Raw genomic sequence first — 15651 nt, forward strand, 5'->3', positions numbered from 1 at the left:
AGTTGCCACACGCGTGTTTTCCTGCAAAGTACAAGATGTTCTCGGAAACGAGTTTGAAAACATAGAAGCGTTCAAGTATCTCGGATCATATGTCAGCCTCAAGCATGGAGACCTGCAGGAAGTCAATTGCAAACTTGCAGAAGGTAGACAACGGTTTGCTAACTTCCAAAATCTCTGGAAGAGCAAGCAGCTCAGCGTGCACCTCAAGTGCAATTTGTACAAAGCACTCGTTTTATCAGCCGTGCTGTACAGCTCAGAGACTTGGACTCTTTCGAAATTAATGGAGAGGAAACTTGAGAGTTTCCACTGTGGTTGTCTTCGGAGAATTCTACGTGTGTCATATCTGGAGAAAGCAACGAACGAAGAAATTATGTCAAGATCACGAATGCCCCAACTATCCACGATGATCATGCTCAAACGGATAAAATGGTACGGACACATCCAGAGAATGGAACCAGGAAGATTAGCCCGCAGTGCCTTCGATTGGGACCCGCCCGATCAATACGTCCATGCTAGACGCGCTCCTGGGGGGCAACGGAAAACGTGGATGAGTCAAATCGAAGGAGACTGTGTACAAAACAAAGTATCGTTCAACAGATTGCAGGAGAAAGCAGCAACCGGGTCAAAGAATGCCTTCAACAATTTCGTCGTACAGTACTTCACAGAATAACCAAACAAATAACTCTTCTTGTTTTGTTTGTATTTGTTGCCAACCGTGCCTTTATTTCATATTTGGAATTAAAGTGTTGAAACAGTAGTAGTAGCAGTAGTAGTAGAAGTAGTAGTAGTAGTAGTAGTAGTAGTAGTAGTAGTAGTAGTAGTAGTAGTAGTAGTAGCAGTAGTAGTGGGGGCAAAATTCAACCTCTCCTCTCCGCTGTGTCCCCTGGGTTAAGTGGTGCAGCGGCTGCCCGTAGGGCAGATGCATAGTACCACCGAGCTAACGAGGCAAGGGTCCTCTATTTGGTGGCGCAACTAGTTGTATATCAGCCTGAAAACCCAATGCAATGAGTTCAGTTCAAACAAAAATGGCCCCGAGTCCCGGGTAAGGGGTGCGAAGAATCTCCCGTGGAATAGAAATCTCAGAACTGGAACCCTCGATGTCAGGACACTGGCTCAATCAGGTTCATTAGCCTTAAAATGGACCTGAAGAAGTACAATTTGGACGTTCTGGGAGTGCAGGAAACAAGACTGGAGGAGCAGAAAATAGATGTTGGCGACCACAAGCTCTTCCTCACTGACTCCTGGCTATCGACCGCAAAAGCGAGACAAGGAGGAGTTGGTATTGCAGTGACGAAAACACTTGCCGGTAGCATAATTGAGCAAGTTGCTGTTAGTACGCGAGTGGCTTTTGTGAAGTTTGCAGCTCAGAGACGAGCTAACTTTGTTGTGATTGTGTGCTATGCGCCCACAAATGAAGCTGACGTCTTAGCGAAAGATAATTTTTGGAATCAGTTGAGCAGCTTGGTATCCAGTTTCAAGCAAAGGGAGAGAGTCTGCCACGTCGGAGACTTCAATGCGGAACCTGGTCAACAATCTGATGTCAACGTTCCTTGCCGAGGCCCCTTTGGAATGGGCGAGGAGAATGATAACTCAGAAAAATTGTTGTCCTTTTGTGTCTCTCATGACCTGTTGATTGACGGAACCTGGTTTCGACAACGGTTAGTGCACCAGTATACACTTAACCCACCTGACCAACAGATGCGAACGAAGATGTTAGATCATATCTTATTTGGTTCGAGGCACAGGAGTTGTTTGCACAACCTTAGGATAAGGAGGGGAAAGATCACTCTCATCGATCACGAAAAGGTTATTGCTGAAGTGCGACTCAAAATAGTGGCACAGAAGCAACGCAGTCAATCAAAAGTCTACTCTGCCAAGTTGCGCAATGAAGTCACGCGTGAAGCTTTCTGCGCAGAAGTGAAACGCTATCTTGATGAGAGCGAAATTATTGAAGGCGTAGAACAATCTTGGGCAAATTTTCGAACGGCTCTTAGTGCAGCGGCAACAAAAACTACTCATCCCCGAAAAGCGTGTACACAAACCCAGGATTACAGTTGAAGCGCTGGTTTTGATTAGGAAACGGGCTGAGATAAAGTTGAGGAAGCATAGTAGCTTGGAGGCGTTGCTAGTGTTCTCTAATTGCTGCAAAGAAGTACGAAAAGCATTAAGATCTGACAAAAGACAGTGGCTGAAAGAGAAAGGTGAAACAATACAAGATCATTCAGACAAAAGTGACCTGAAAGAAGTGTTTTGGGAGTCAAAACAGTTATGCCGGAAGTGGAGTCCTCATATAAGTAGATTAGTTTCAACCACAGGCGAGCCTCTGAAAACAAAAGAAGAAAGGTTGGAACGTTGGACCGAGCAATTTAAGCATTTGTTAGATTCAGCCACGACAAGCGGCAATTCTGTATTGAGCATAGTGGAAGCATCCAAGAGTCTTGAAATAGACCTAGGTCCAATTCGGTTTGATGAAGTTCTAAATGCAGTGCGTAAACTGAAAAACGGTAATGCAAGTGGACCAGAAGATATTTCTGCCGAAATGCTAAAGTCGCATATTGGAATCGCTGAATGGCTTTGGGACATTGTCAACAAGTGCTGGACTGAAGAAAATCTTCCACAAGAGTGGAAGTTAGCAGAAGTTGTCCCGCTATACAAAAACAAAGGGAAAAAGATCTGAGTGTTGGAACTATCGCGGAATTTCACTGCTCTCGGTACCTGGAAAAGTTTTGCATCAATAATCCTGAATAGATGCAAAGATGCTTTTTATCAAGTGCTAAGAGAAGAACAATGCGGAGTCCGAAAGAGCAGGGGCTTCATTGACCAATTGTTTAAATGCAAAAAACCCGGAGCCAGTGTACCCATTGCTCGAAAAAAAGTGGAAGTTCTTACAGGAAACCACAAAGGCCGTTTTGGGATTCCCATTGAGGCCGAAAACCAATTCCGACTACTCATTGGCAGGGAGATGCTGGTGGGCAAGAAGAAGAATGCGGGCTGTTTCGAGACGCTAGGTGGTGAGAAACTGAAATTGAAAGATTCAGCGGAGGCTGAGCTTGTGACAGTTAGCAGCGACGAATGTTCAGTGGTTGCTGATCTAGTTTCTAGGGCGAATAACAGATCATCTGCGGTCTCTGATGGCGAGAGTTGTTTATTTTCACCTTGTAAACGTTGCTTCGACACTGCAAGAGGCTGCAAAGCGCATGAAGCCAGATTCTGCAGTCTAAGAAATCGAATAGTGTCGAAGACAGAGCGTCAAAATTTGTTGGGCTAGAGAAAAGCCTCACTTGTCAGAAGTGCACTAGAAAATTCGCGACTGTGAAAGGCCGACGATTTCACGAGTCACGAGACTGCGGCAGAAAAAAGGCTGGAAGATCTCGCATTTACTCCTGCAATGTCCACGATCGAGATGGAGTGGAGTTCGAAAATGTAGAAGCTTTCAAGTATCTCGGTTTTTTCTTGAGCTTGCAACATGGTGACCTAAAGGAAAACAGTGTCAAGCTGGCGGAAGGGAGACAGTGATTTGCGAGCTTTCAGAAGCTTTGGAAGAGCAAACAACTTAGTATTCCCCTCAAATGCAAGTTATACAGAGCTCTCGTGTTATCAGTGGTCTTATATAGCTCTGAAACGTGGACCATGAATAAATCAACGCAAGTGAAACTTGAGAGCTTTCACACCAGTTGTCTGCGAAGGATACTATGTTTTTCATATCTGGAGAGGGTGACAAATGAAGAAGTACTGGCTAGATCACGTATGTCGACACTTTCTGCAATGATCATGATTAAACGGTTGAAATGGTTTGGCCAAATCCTGAGGGTGAATGACGATCGTCTAGCGCTCCAAGCCTTCGACTGGGAGCCGACAACAAAAATCGATATGCTAAACGAGCTCCAGGGGGTCAACGCAATACCTGGCTGGATCAACTTGAAGAAGATTGCTCAAGGAACAACATGATCTACATCACCTTACGACAGAAAGCGAAAAGAGAGTCTAAATCCCGCTTCAAAAGTTTGTCGAACAGCATTTCCTGGATTAAATAAACGCAAATAAGCTCAAATTTATATGCATTTTTTAAACTTGTTTGTACCTATTGTCATTGCTCCTTTATTTCTTTATGTATTTTAAGTGTTTAAACAATAGTAGTAGTAGTAGTAGTAGTAGTAGTAGTAGTAGTAGTAGTAGTAGTGGTAGTAGTAGTAGTAGTAGTAGTAGTAGCAGTAGTAGTAGTAGTAGTAGTAGTAGTAGTAGTAGTAGTAGTAGTAGTAGTAGTAGTAGTAGTAGTAGTAGTAGTAGTAGTAGTAGTTGTAGTAGTAGTAGTGGTAGTAGTAGTTTTAGTAGTAGTAGTAGTAGTAGTAGTAGTAGTAGTAGTAGTAGTAGTAGTAGTAGTAGTAGTACTAGTAGTAGTAGTAGTACTGGAGGAGCAGGAAATAGATTTTGGCGACCACAAGCTCTTCCTCACTGACTCCTGGCTATCGACTGCAAAAGCGAGACAAGGAGGAGTTGGTATTGCAGTGATGAAAATACTTGCCGATAGCATAATTGAGCAAGTTTCTGTTAGTGAGCGAGTGGCCTATGTGAAGTTTGCAGCTCAGAGACGAGCTAACCTTGTTGTGATTGTGTGCTATGCGCCCACAAATGAAGCTGACAACTTAGCGAAAGACATTTTTTGGAATCAGTTGAGCAGCTTGGTATCCAGTTTCAAACAAAGGGAGAGAGTCTGCCTCGTCGGAGACTTCAATGCGGAAACTGGTCAACAATCTGATGTCAACGTGCCTGGCCGAGGCCCCTTTGGAATGGGCGAGGAAAATGATAACTCGGAATGAGAACCTGGTTTCGACACCGGTTAGTGCACCGGTATACATCTAACCCACCTGACCAACAGATGCGAAAGAAGATGTTAGATCATATTTTATTCGGTTCGAGGCACAGGAGTTGTTTGCACAACGTTAGGACAAGGAGGGGAAAGATCACTCTCACCGATCACGAAATGGTCATTGCCGAAGTGCGATTCAAAGTAGTGGCACATAAGCCACGCAGTCAACCGAAAGTGTGCTCTGCCAAGTTGTGTGATGAAGTCACGCGTGAAGCTTTCTTCGCAGAAGTGAAACGCTATCTTGATGAGAGCGATATTGTTGAAGGTGTAGAACAGTCTTGGGCAAATTTTCGAACGGCTCCTAATGCAGCGGCAACAAAACTACTCATCCCCAAAAAGCGTGTGCACAAACCCTGGATTACAGTTGAAACGCTGGCTTTGATTAGGAAACGGGCCGAGTTACAGTTGAGGAAGCATAGTAGCGCGGAGGCGCTGCTAATGTTCTCTAACTGCTGCAAAGATGTACGAAAAGCGTTAAGATCTGACAAAAGACAGTGGCTGAAAGACAAATGTGAAACAATATAAGATCACGGTGACCTGAAAGAAGTGTTTGGGGAGTCAAAACAGTTATGCCGGAAATAGAGTCCTCCTAAAAGTAAACTAGTTTCAACCACAGGCGAGCCTCTGAAAACAAAAGAAGAAAGGTTGGAACGTTGGACCGAGCACTTTAAGCATCTGTTAAATCCAACCACGACAAGCGGCAATTCTGTATTGAGCATAGTGGAAGCATCCAAGAGTCTTGAAATAGACCTAGGTCCAATTCGGTTTGATGAAGTTCTAAATGCAGTGCGTAAACTGAAAAACGGTAATGCAAGTGGACCAGAAGATATTTCTGCCGAAATGCTAAAGTCGCATATTGGAATCGCTGAATGGCTTTGGGACATTGTCAACAAGTGCTGGACTGAAGAAAATCTTCCACAAGACTGGAAGTTAGCAGAAGTTGTCCCGCTATACAAAAGCAAAGGAAAAAGATCTGAGTGTGGGAACTATCGCGGAATTTCACTGCTCTCGATACCTGGAAAAGTTTTTGAGTCAATCATCCTGAATAGATGCAAAGATGCACTTGATCAAGTGCTAAGAGGAGAACAATGCGGATTCCGAAAAAGCAGGGGCTGCACTGACCAATTGTTTGCGTTGAGGCAAATACTAGAGAAATGCATGGCCTTCCAATTGGACGTCAGTTTTTGTTTCATTGACTTCCGCGCTGCATTCGATTCGGTGTGGACCGCGAGATGATGTACAAGATAATGAAACATTACGGGCTCCCACAAGAAGTTGTGAATGTCATCCGCAACAGTTACGAAGGCTTCAAGTGCTGCGTCAAGTCAGAGGGCGAGAAGGGCCAGATGTTCGACGTAAGAACTGGTGTTCGCCAGGGTGATGTATGGTCGCCTATTCTCTTTGGCCTTGTGATAAACTATGTGTTGGCTAATTCAATTCAAGGAGGAATCGACATTGGACGCTGTGTTGTTGACTTCGCCGATGATGTTGCCCTATTGGGCGTCTCTGATTCCGAAGTTCAAGCAAATCTACATAGAATTGAATCTTTAGCCGAGGCTGTTGGCCTAATGATCAATGTTGGGAAGACAAAGAATATGGGTGTTAAAGGCGAAAAAACCGGAGCCAGTGTACCCATTGCTCAAAGGAACGTGGAAGTTCTTACAGGAAACCGCAAAGGCCGTTTTGGGACTCTCATTGAGGCCGGAAACCAATCCCGACTACTCATTGGCAGAGAGGGGCTGGTGGGCAAGAAGAATGCGGGCTGGTTCGAGACACTAGCTGGTGAGAAACTGAGACTGAAAAGATCAGCGGAGGCTGAGCTTGTGACAGTTAGCAGTGACGAGAGGTCAGTGGTTGCTGATCTAGTGTCTACGGCGAATAACAGATCATCTGCGGTCTCTGATGACGATAGTTGTGTATGTTTAGGTTGTAAACGTCGCTTCGACACTGCAAGAGGCTGCAAAGTGCATGAAGCCAGATTCTGCATGTCTAAGAATTCGATGAGGGTCGAAGACAGCGCGGCAAAGTTTGTTGGGTTAGAGAAAAGCCTCACTTGTCAGAAGTGCACTAGGAAATTCGCAACTGTGAAAAGCCGACGAATTCACGAGTCACGATACTGTGGCAGAGAAAAGGCTGGAAGATCTCGCATTTTCTCCTGCAATGTCCAGATGGAGTGGAATTCGAAAATGTAGAAGCTTTCAAGTATCTCGATTCTTTCGTGAGCTTGCAACATGGTGACCTAAAGGAAATCAGTGCCAAACTGGCGGAAGGGAGACAGCGATTTGCGAGCTTTCAGAAGCTTTGGAAGAGCAAACAACTTAGTAATCCCCTCAAAGGCAAGTTATACAGAGCTCTCGTGTTATCAGTGGTCTTTAATAGCTCTGAAACGTGGACCATGAATAAATCAACGCAAGGGAAACTTGAGAGCTTTCACACCAGTTGTCTGCGAAGGATACTATGTTTTTCATATCTGGAGAGGGTGACAAATGAAGAAGTACTGGATAGATCACGTATGTCGACACTTTCTGCAATGATCATGATTAAACGGTTGAAATGGTTTGGCCATATCCTGAGGGTGAATGACGATCGTCTAGCGCTCCAAGCCTTCACCTGGGAGCCGACAAAAAATATCGATATGCTAAACGAGCTCCAGGGGGTCAACGCAAGACGTGGATGGATCAAATTGAAGAAGATTGCTCAAGGAACAACATGATCTACATCACCTTACGACAGAAAGCGAAAAGAGAGTCTAAATCCCGATTCAACAGTTTTGTCGAACAGCATTTCGTGGATTAAATAAAGCCAAATAAGCTCAAACTTATATGCATTTTATTAACTTGTTTGTACTTGTTGTCATTGTTCCTTTATTTCTTTATGGAATTTAAGTGTTCAAACAGTAGTAGTAGTAGTAGTAGTAGTAGTAGTAGTAGTAGTAGTAGTAGTAGTAGTAGTAGTAGTAGTAGTAGTAGTAGTAGTAGTAGTAGTAGTAGTAGTAGTAGTAGTAGTATTAGTAGTAGTAGTAGTAGTAGTAGTAGTAGAAGTAGTAGTAGTAGTAGTAGTAGTAGTAGTAGTAGTAGTAGTAGTAGTGGTAGTAGTAGTAGTAGTAGTAGTAGTAGTAGTAGTAGTAGTAGTAGTAGTAGTAGTAGTAGTAGTAGTAGTAGTAGTAGTAGCAATAGTAGTAGTAGTAGTAGTAGTAGTAGTAGTAGTAGTAGTAGTAGTAGTAGTAGTAGTAGTAGTAGTAGTAGTAGTAGTAGTAGTAGTAGTGGTGGTGGTGGTAGTAGTAGTAGTAATAGTAATAAGAGTAATAGTAGTAATAGTAGTAATAGTAGTAGTAGTAGTAGTAGTAGTAGTAGTAGTAGTAGTAGTATTAGTAGTAGTAGTAGTAGTAGTAGTAGTAGTAGTAGTAGCATTAGTAGTAGTAGTAGTAGTAGTAGTAGTAGTAGTAGTAGTATTAGTAGTAGTAGTAGTAGTAGTAGTAGTAGTAGTAGTAATAGTAGTAATAGTTTTTGTAGTAGTAATAGTAGTAGAAGGAGTAGTAGTAGTAGTACCAGCAGCAGTAGTTGTAATAGTAAAAGACCTTTTTGCTCATTGAGGCACTAAAAACAATCAGAACAAAACTTCAAATATTAAATTCTATTTATTCAACAAAAATTTGAAGTAAAATATTTTTTGAGATATTTCGGAAAGAGCAAAATGTCATCAAAACGTTCATTTTGGTTTCAGAAAGAAATCTGTTAGCCAGTTTGATGTCACGAAACAAAAAGTGTCCATAAGGGAGCGATTTTCTGGATTCTATTATAACTGAAAAAGACTTTGAGAAAAGTAAAGAGCTGTATTGGAAGGGACAGTCTATGTCAAAATTATACTCTCTTGGAAGTCTGCTGAAATAAATTGTAACCAGTCTGATTTGATTAAAACTAGATTTCATAAGTAATTTTGGGAATGTTGTACACGACATAGGTCCTTTTCGCATTTTTTTCAAACGCTTTTTAAGACAAAGTCCCCTTCATAACACCAGACCAATTACGTTCAAATGGGTTAACAAATTTAACAAATTCTGGCAGATCTTATTCACAATGGAGGCAATATAATCAATTTTGTCTTTGTTTATATTTGTCTTACCTTCTGTTTATTTATCTTTGTATATTTTGCAGTTAAATGATATGTAAACACAATGAACGTGCCCGTGGGGAGTTGCAACCAGATTCACCTATTAAGCTCGGAATTAGGCAAAATTGCAAATAGCCTAAATTTTGATAATTGCTAAAATTTCAGATCACTTTTGGGAAGATTACGGCTAATTTCAGATCAGATTTTGGGAAGATAATAGTAGTAGAAGGAGTATTAGTAGTATTACCAGCAGCAGTAGTGGTAATAGTAAAAGACTTACTTGCTCATTGAGGCACTAAAAAACAATCAAATCAGAACAAAACTTAAAAATTTAAATTCTATTTATTCAACAAAAAAATGAAAAAAAATAAATCTTGAGATATTTCTGAAAGAGCAAAATGTCATCAAAACGTTCATTTTGGTTTCAGAAAAAAGTCTGTTCGCCAGTTTGTTGTCACGAAATAAAAAGTATCCATCATGGAGAGATTTTCTGGATTCTATTATAACTGAAAAAGACTTTGAGAAAAATTAAAGAGCTGTATTGGAAGAGGCAGTCTATGTCAAAATTATACTCTCTTGGAAGTCTGCTGAACTAAATTGTAACCAGTCTGATTTGATTAAAACTAGATTTCATAAGTATTTTCGGGAATGCTGTACAGGACACAGTTCCTTTTCGCATTTTTCTCAAACTCTTTCTAAGACAAAGTCCTCTTCATAACACCAGACCAATCACGTACAAATGGGTTAACAAATTTAACATATTCTGGCAGATCTTATTCACAATGGAAGCAATATAATCAATTTTGTCTTTGTTTACTTTTGTCTTACTTACTGTTTATTTATCTTTGTATATAATGCAGTTGAATAATATGTAAACACAATGAACATGCCCGTGGGGAGTTGCAACCAGATGCACCTATTAAGCTTGGAATTGCACACAATTGCAAATAGCCTAGTTTTTGATTATTTCTAAAATTTCAGATCACTTTTGGGAAGATTACGGCCTGTTGAACTCTTCTTCGTTGAATTCAGTAACACCTTGTTTGAAAAAGGTTGGAATTTTTTTGTAAAATTAATGATCAATAATTGAAAGTTATGACTCCAAATATTGTTTGAGCTGAATAAGAGTGCGCTGACATTACAGAAATTGAAAATAAGCAGCACTTTTTTTGACGACATGCTTTATGTGGAGGAAAAGGGAACTGCAACTATAGCGCGGCCGAAAACTGAGACAATATTACACCAATTAGGAGTCTAGCCCTCTCTACCGTCCAATGAAGTCTGTTCCATCTTCATTTCTGAACCAGTTTTTTTTTAGTTTTTCTATATGATTTAATTACTAACAAAGCTAGAAAACTAGAAGTCGAATCGCATCATTAAAAAAATCGCAGAGTCGAATCGCATCATTAAAAAAAATTCCAAGCTCTCTCTCTCTCTCGCTCTCTCTCCTTAACTTTTTTGTTAAAGCCGCCCTTCAGCTGCTGTTATCTAGCGTGATATCATCTTCTGGTACTCTCACCTCCCGCCATTTCATTTAGACTAAAGCTAGCATCACTAAACCACTGCTAGCTACTGAAGAAGCCAGCCAGTCGTTTGTCGTTTGAGATCAATTCGCTGGACGTTGGGTTGGTTATGTTTACCAGACTCATTCTAAGTTAAAGTTTTTTTGCTCACAACAATAGAGTAATCATGTTTGCCTGTGTTCACAGTAATATACTGTCGAGATCCCACCCACAATTGTAGTAATAAGATCATTTTTTTCTCTATTTGTCTCTATCTTGTGTTTATTTATCTTTGTATTTGTCGTAATCAAATATTATGAAAAATTATTGAACGTATATCTGAGGAGTTGCGAATAAAGTCCAACCATTAGGCGTGGTATTTGTGCAAAAACGGAAATAATCCAGTTTTTGATATTTGCTAGAAATTCCAGACCTTTATTGGGTAGCTTACGGCCTGTTTGAACACTTCTTCAAGGAATTCATTAACATCTCGTTTAAAGGGATTGCAGTTATTGTTCTTTTAATGATCAATAGTTGGAAATTATGCCTCCGGATATAGCTAGAGCTGAGTTAAAGTGCGTTGAAACTACTAAAATTAAAAAGTATGAAGCATTTTCTCAACGATTTTCTTTATGTTGGGCAAAAAGAAAATGCAACTATTGCGCTTCCGAAAGTTGATGTAATAATACATATAATGAGAGTGTAGCCTTCCCTGCCGCACAAGGTGGTTTTTGTTATTTTCATTTCTCGGCCAGCACTTGCTGATGCTTAAAATTTGTTTGAGTTGAAATATTTTTTCCTTTGCTGTTTTCTTCAATTTTAAATTGAGAAACAGCAATCTCAATGTCTCTTCAGATATCTTCAAAAGGGTTTCCAATTTTTGATTGTCTTCAGGTTGTTCTCAGTTTTCACCTTCATTGTGCATTTTTTACTCAAATTAGGTCTCGTTAATACGCTCTGTCTTCATATGAATTTTTTGTTTTTCTCAGTTGGATCTGCTCAATTTTGCCGATGTGCTTTTGAGCGTTTCAATTTTCGCATTTTATTCATTACGAATGACAAGCAAGTTTTTTCAAATAAAATTTTTTAAATTCGTCACCCACATAATTGACAAATTCTTCTTGATTTTTTTTGTTTCACAATTAACATTAAAAATCAGATTTGTTTCAGATTGTCCCAGCAGTTAGACAGTTTATTGTAATTGTCGTCTGTTTAGTTTGTTTTGAATCGGTTCCCATAACTATGCTATGCCTCGAGTTTTTAAACAACTAGGCAGGTTACAGCTTTTTAAAGTATTTTTAGTCAAAGGACTCAGAAAATTTTTGTTCAGAGGAATTAAAACTCACAGTGTGTTTCTGTTTTTATAATTAATTATGTTGATGTAATAATTCCACCATATTTTGGAAAAACTCTATCAATTTGTTTAACTGTAGTTGCTTAAAAACTTTTATATGCTGCAAACAAACCAAAACGAGTCAACTTCTGCCTGGAGACGAGTAGATCGTACATCTAAATATAAAGTCGATACAGAAACATTTTGATGAACTAGAATCATAAGTTTTCGGGAAACAAACTGTCCGCAATTTGTTGATCCGAGACATGGTTGAGGGAACAAATTGATGAAAGATTGTTTGGTTTAAAGGAATTCAGCCCAATGTTCTATCAAAACGGCAGCTCAAAAAAGGACGGGGTTTGTATCTACATCCCTCAGTCTCTGAATGTTCAGCAACTGAACTTTTCGCATAAGTCATTAAACCTAATTGCTGTAAAATGTACAAATGTGGTTAAAGTATCCTATATGGTTGTGTGTATTTATCGAGCTCCATCAACTGACAAAAAATTTTTCATTAATGATTTGGGTTCACTTCTAAATGATATTACAAAACATACTGTGCAAATTTTTACGCTCGCTGATAAAAAATTTTGGTATAGTGAATAACACTCACCTGACTAATGAGTACTTTGAAACGCTGGAACTTTTCGGAAATTAACAGGGAATAAATTCTTCATCAAGAATCACAGACAACACGTCCCCATTAATTGACCACATTATCTTCGATGATCCCTCCTTGGAACTAGAGTTTCTAGTTGAAGATTTAGGTTAATCCGACAATTGTGCTCTAAAGGTATAACTTTCAATTGCCAGATATTGATCCACTCATCTTCCCCTTGCATTTGATACAAAAATTGACAATCCTTAAGGATAGTAAACGCTTGAGAAACTTTTTGTCTGTTCTCGACCAAAAACTAGAATTTATGATCTCAACTGAGCACCCAGATAAAATATAGTAACCTATATAGCCGAAGAGAAGGCTTTAAAGAGGTGCAGACAAGCACCAACGCCTGAGAAAAATTCCATGTATTCAAGTCTACGTATTGAACATCAGAGACAAATAAAGTCCTCAAAAAAGACTCTTACACCAAGAAGTTTGAGAAAAACATCTTTAAACTAAATTTATTTCACTCATATCTCAACCAAACACGTGACGCACAAAAATGAATGGTAAGATTTCTTTGAAGGATGATAACGGTGGTATTATAACAGATGAGATAACCTTGTACATTGTTCAAAAACAAATTCATTTCATTGGGAGCAGACCTTTCCATGTCGTAGAGAACATTCCAATCAAGAAAAATTTTCCATTCAATTAAATGGAGTAATCCTTCTATATTCTTCTCTGCAGCTACTGTTTTCGAAGTTTCCGTCAAGATAAACTGTTGAATGAAAGTAAAGCAAAACGTATAGATAAAATTATAGCAAAGAATTTGAAACTAAGTCATTGTGTAATCCTCCATCCCCTGACAGAAGTGATAAATGTTTCAATATAAACAGAAATTTTTCCACAGCTCAATAAAATTGCAGTTTTTTACCCACTACATCAAAAAAGCGACAAATCCTCCAATGATAACCAAATGTCAATTTCAACTTTACCATTACTTAGTAAAATTTTTGAAAGAATTGTTCTGCGCACGCTTCTCAGTTTTTTAAATAAAAACAACAAATTGTACCCAAAACAGTTTGGAATTGGACCAAAGTATCACGCTATGAGTAACTCTGAGAAAGATTTTCGTGGGAAATAACAATGATACCCGAGGTTAGAGTCTAGGTTTTTACCTTGTACCAAGCAAGCATAGGAAACCAATTTCAGAAAAGTTCACTGACTTTGAGAGGAACTACTCTACTCAATAAACTGATAAGTAATGAAGCCCTCCTTGTTGATTTCAAGCGGTCCGGTGAAAGCGAGCACAAAAATTCTTTTTAACGTGAAGTCAAAAATAGAATATAAAGACGTAATCCACTTAAATTTACGTGTTTGGGTCTCTCATGAATTCTCTGGGTCCTCCAAACATCGGTTGATACCTAATCAGGGTCCTCTCTGGCGGCTTAAAAATAAATTGTTTCCTGTTTTATAATGTGTACTTTTTTTGCAGAGCTTTTTTATTGCCTTACACTTTTGTTATAGAACATTTTTTCAATCTTGATAGAGTTTTCCACTCTTGAATTCTTAAATTCTACTTGATCTCATTTCCTCTCCTTTTCGATTAAAGATTTTTTTTGAAGTCGTTTTTGCATTCTTGAAAAATTTGTAACTCACCCTTAATATTATTACCGCCCCCCTTTTTTTCTAGAGCAATCGTTAGATGGTCTATGATTCTTAAATGAAACTCTGCTGTTATCTGTTTGATTACATGATAATAGTAACGTGCTTGGGAATAATGGGATAATTTTGGTTCACTGTGAGCCAATAAATTAATGTGAATGTAGGGAGTTCCTTATAAATGGCAATAATTAATATGTATCTTTTCCGTTTTTGTCCCCCCTCCTCCAGTTTAGTGGGTTCCTATAATTTTCAACCCCCCCCCCCCCCCACGAGAGAACGCTTAATGATATTAGATAACGTTTTACTAATTAATGACAGGTGATTCATAATGATGGGCGCATATCTATTTGGGTTCAGTGGTGAGTCCATTAAAATAAGGTGTTTCTCAAATCTTCAAAGACATATCCGCAAAGTGTAAGTTAAATATAAGATGACGGCAAGGACAGTTTCGCCAATCCTGTGGGCGTTAGTTCTCTGCAAAAACAAAAATATCACAAATTACTCTGCAACAACTTACTGAATTCAGTCATGTCAATAATTAACAAAGTTATACCGATATCTCTACTACAGCAAACAACGCTATTCGAATTTCTTCAAAAAGTAGCCTTCACTCAAATTCACCAGTCAGATAGATTAACACTTGCTATTCTAACGGACCAAATTCTTACATCCTACGATACAAACATCTTGACAAAGGTAGCGTTAGTCAGTCGCGGAATGATTTTCACCTTGGCAGTGCCCTCTGCATCTAGATCGACAGCTCTCAACTTCTATAGAGCAACTCCAGTACCAATTCCAACTAGATGAGAAGATGGTTACGCCTCTCAAAATGGCTTGGAATCAAATTATGTTGCACTAGCTGTACCTAAAAACTGCATATAATCACTCTCACAACCGCAAATTGACAATTGTGCCGGCTCCAGTAGCATTTTTCTACGTATAAATTGATTCACTTTGGAAACCGCAGAAATTACATGTTTTGGTTCACTACTGATTGTCAACCAGTTTGCAGCTACTGTTTTCGAAGTTTCCGTCAAGATAAACTGTTGAATTAAAATAAGACAAAAAGCAGAGATAAAATTTAAGCAAAGATTTTAAAACTAAGTAATTGTGCAATCCTCCATCCTCTGACAGAAGTGATAAATGTTTCAATGTAAACAGAAATTTTTCCTCAGCTCATTAAAAATGCAGATGTTTACCCACTACACCAAGAAAGGGACAATTCCTACAATGATAACTATAGGTCAATTTCGATTATACCAATACTATGTAACGTCTTTGAAAGAATTGTTCTGCGCATGCTTCTCAGTTTTTTAAATAAAAACAACAAATTGTATCCAAAACAGTTTGTATTTCGACCAAAGTAACACGCTATGAGTACCTCTGAGGGAATTTTTTGTGGGAAATAAGATTGATACCCGAGGTGTGAGTCTAGATTTTTACCTTGTACCAAGCATAGGAAACCAAGTTCAGAAAAGTTCACTGACTTTGAGAGGAACTACTCTACTCAATAAACTGATAAGTAATTGAGCCCTCCCTGTTGATTTCAAGCGGTCCGTTGACAGCAAGC

This window comes from Convolutriloba macropyga, chromosome 4 (genome assembly GCF_964194025.1).
Source record: "Convolutriloba macropyga chromosome 4, txConMacr16.3, whole genome shotgun sequence".
NCBI classification, from domain to species: Eukaryota; Metazoa; Xenacoelomorpha; order Acoela; family Convolutidae; genus Convolutriloba; species Convolutriloba macropyga.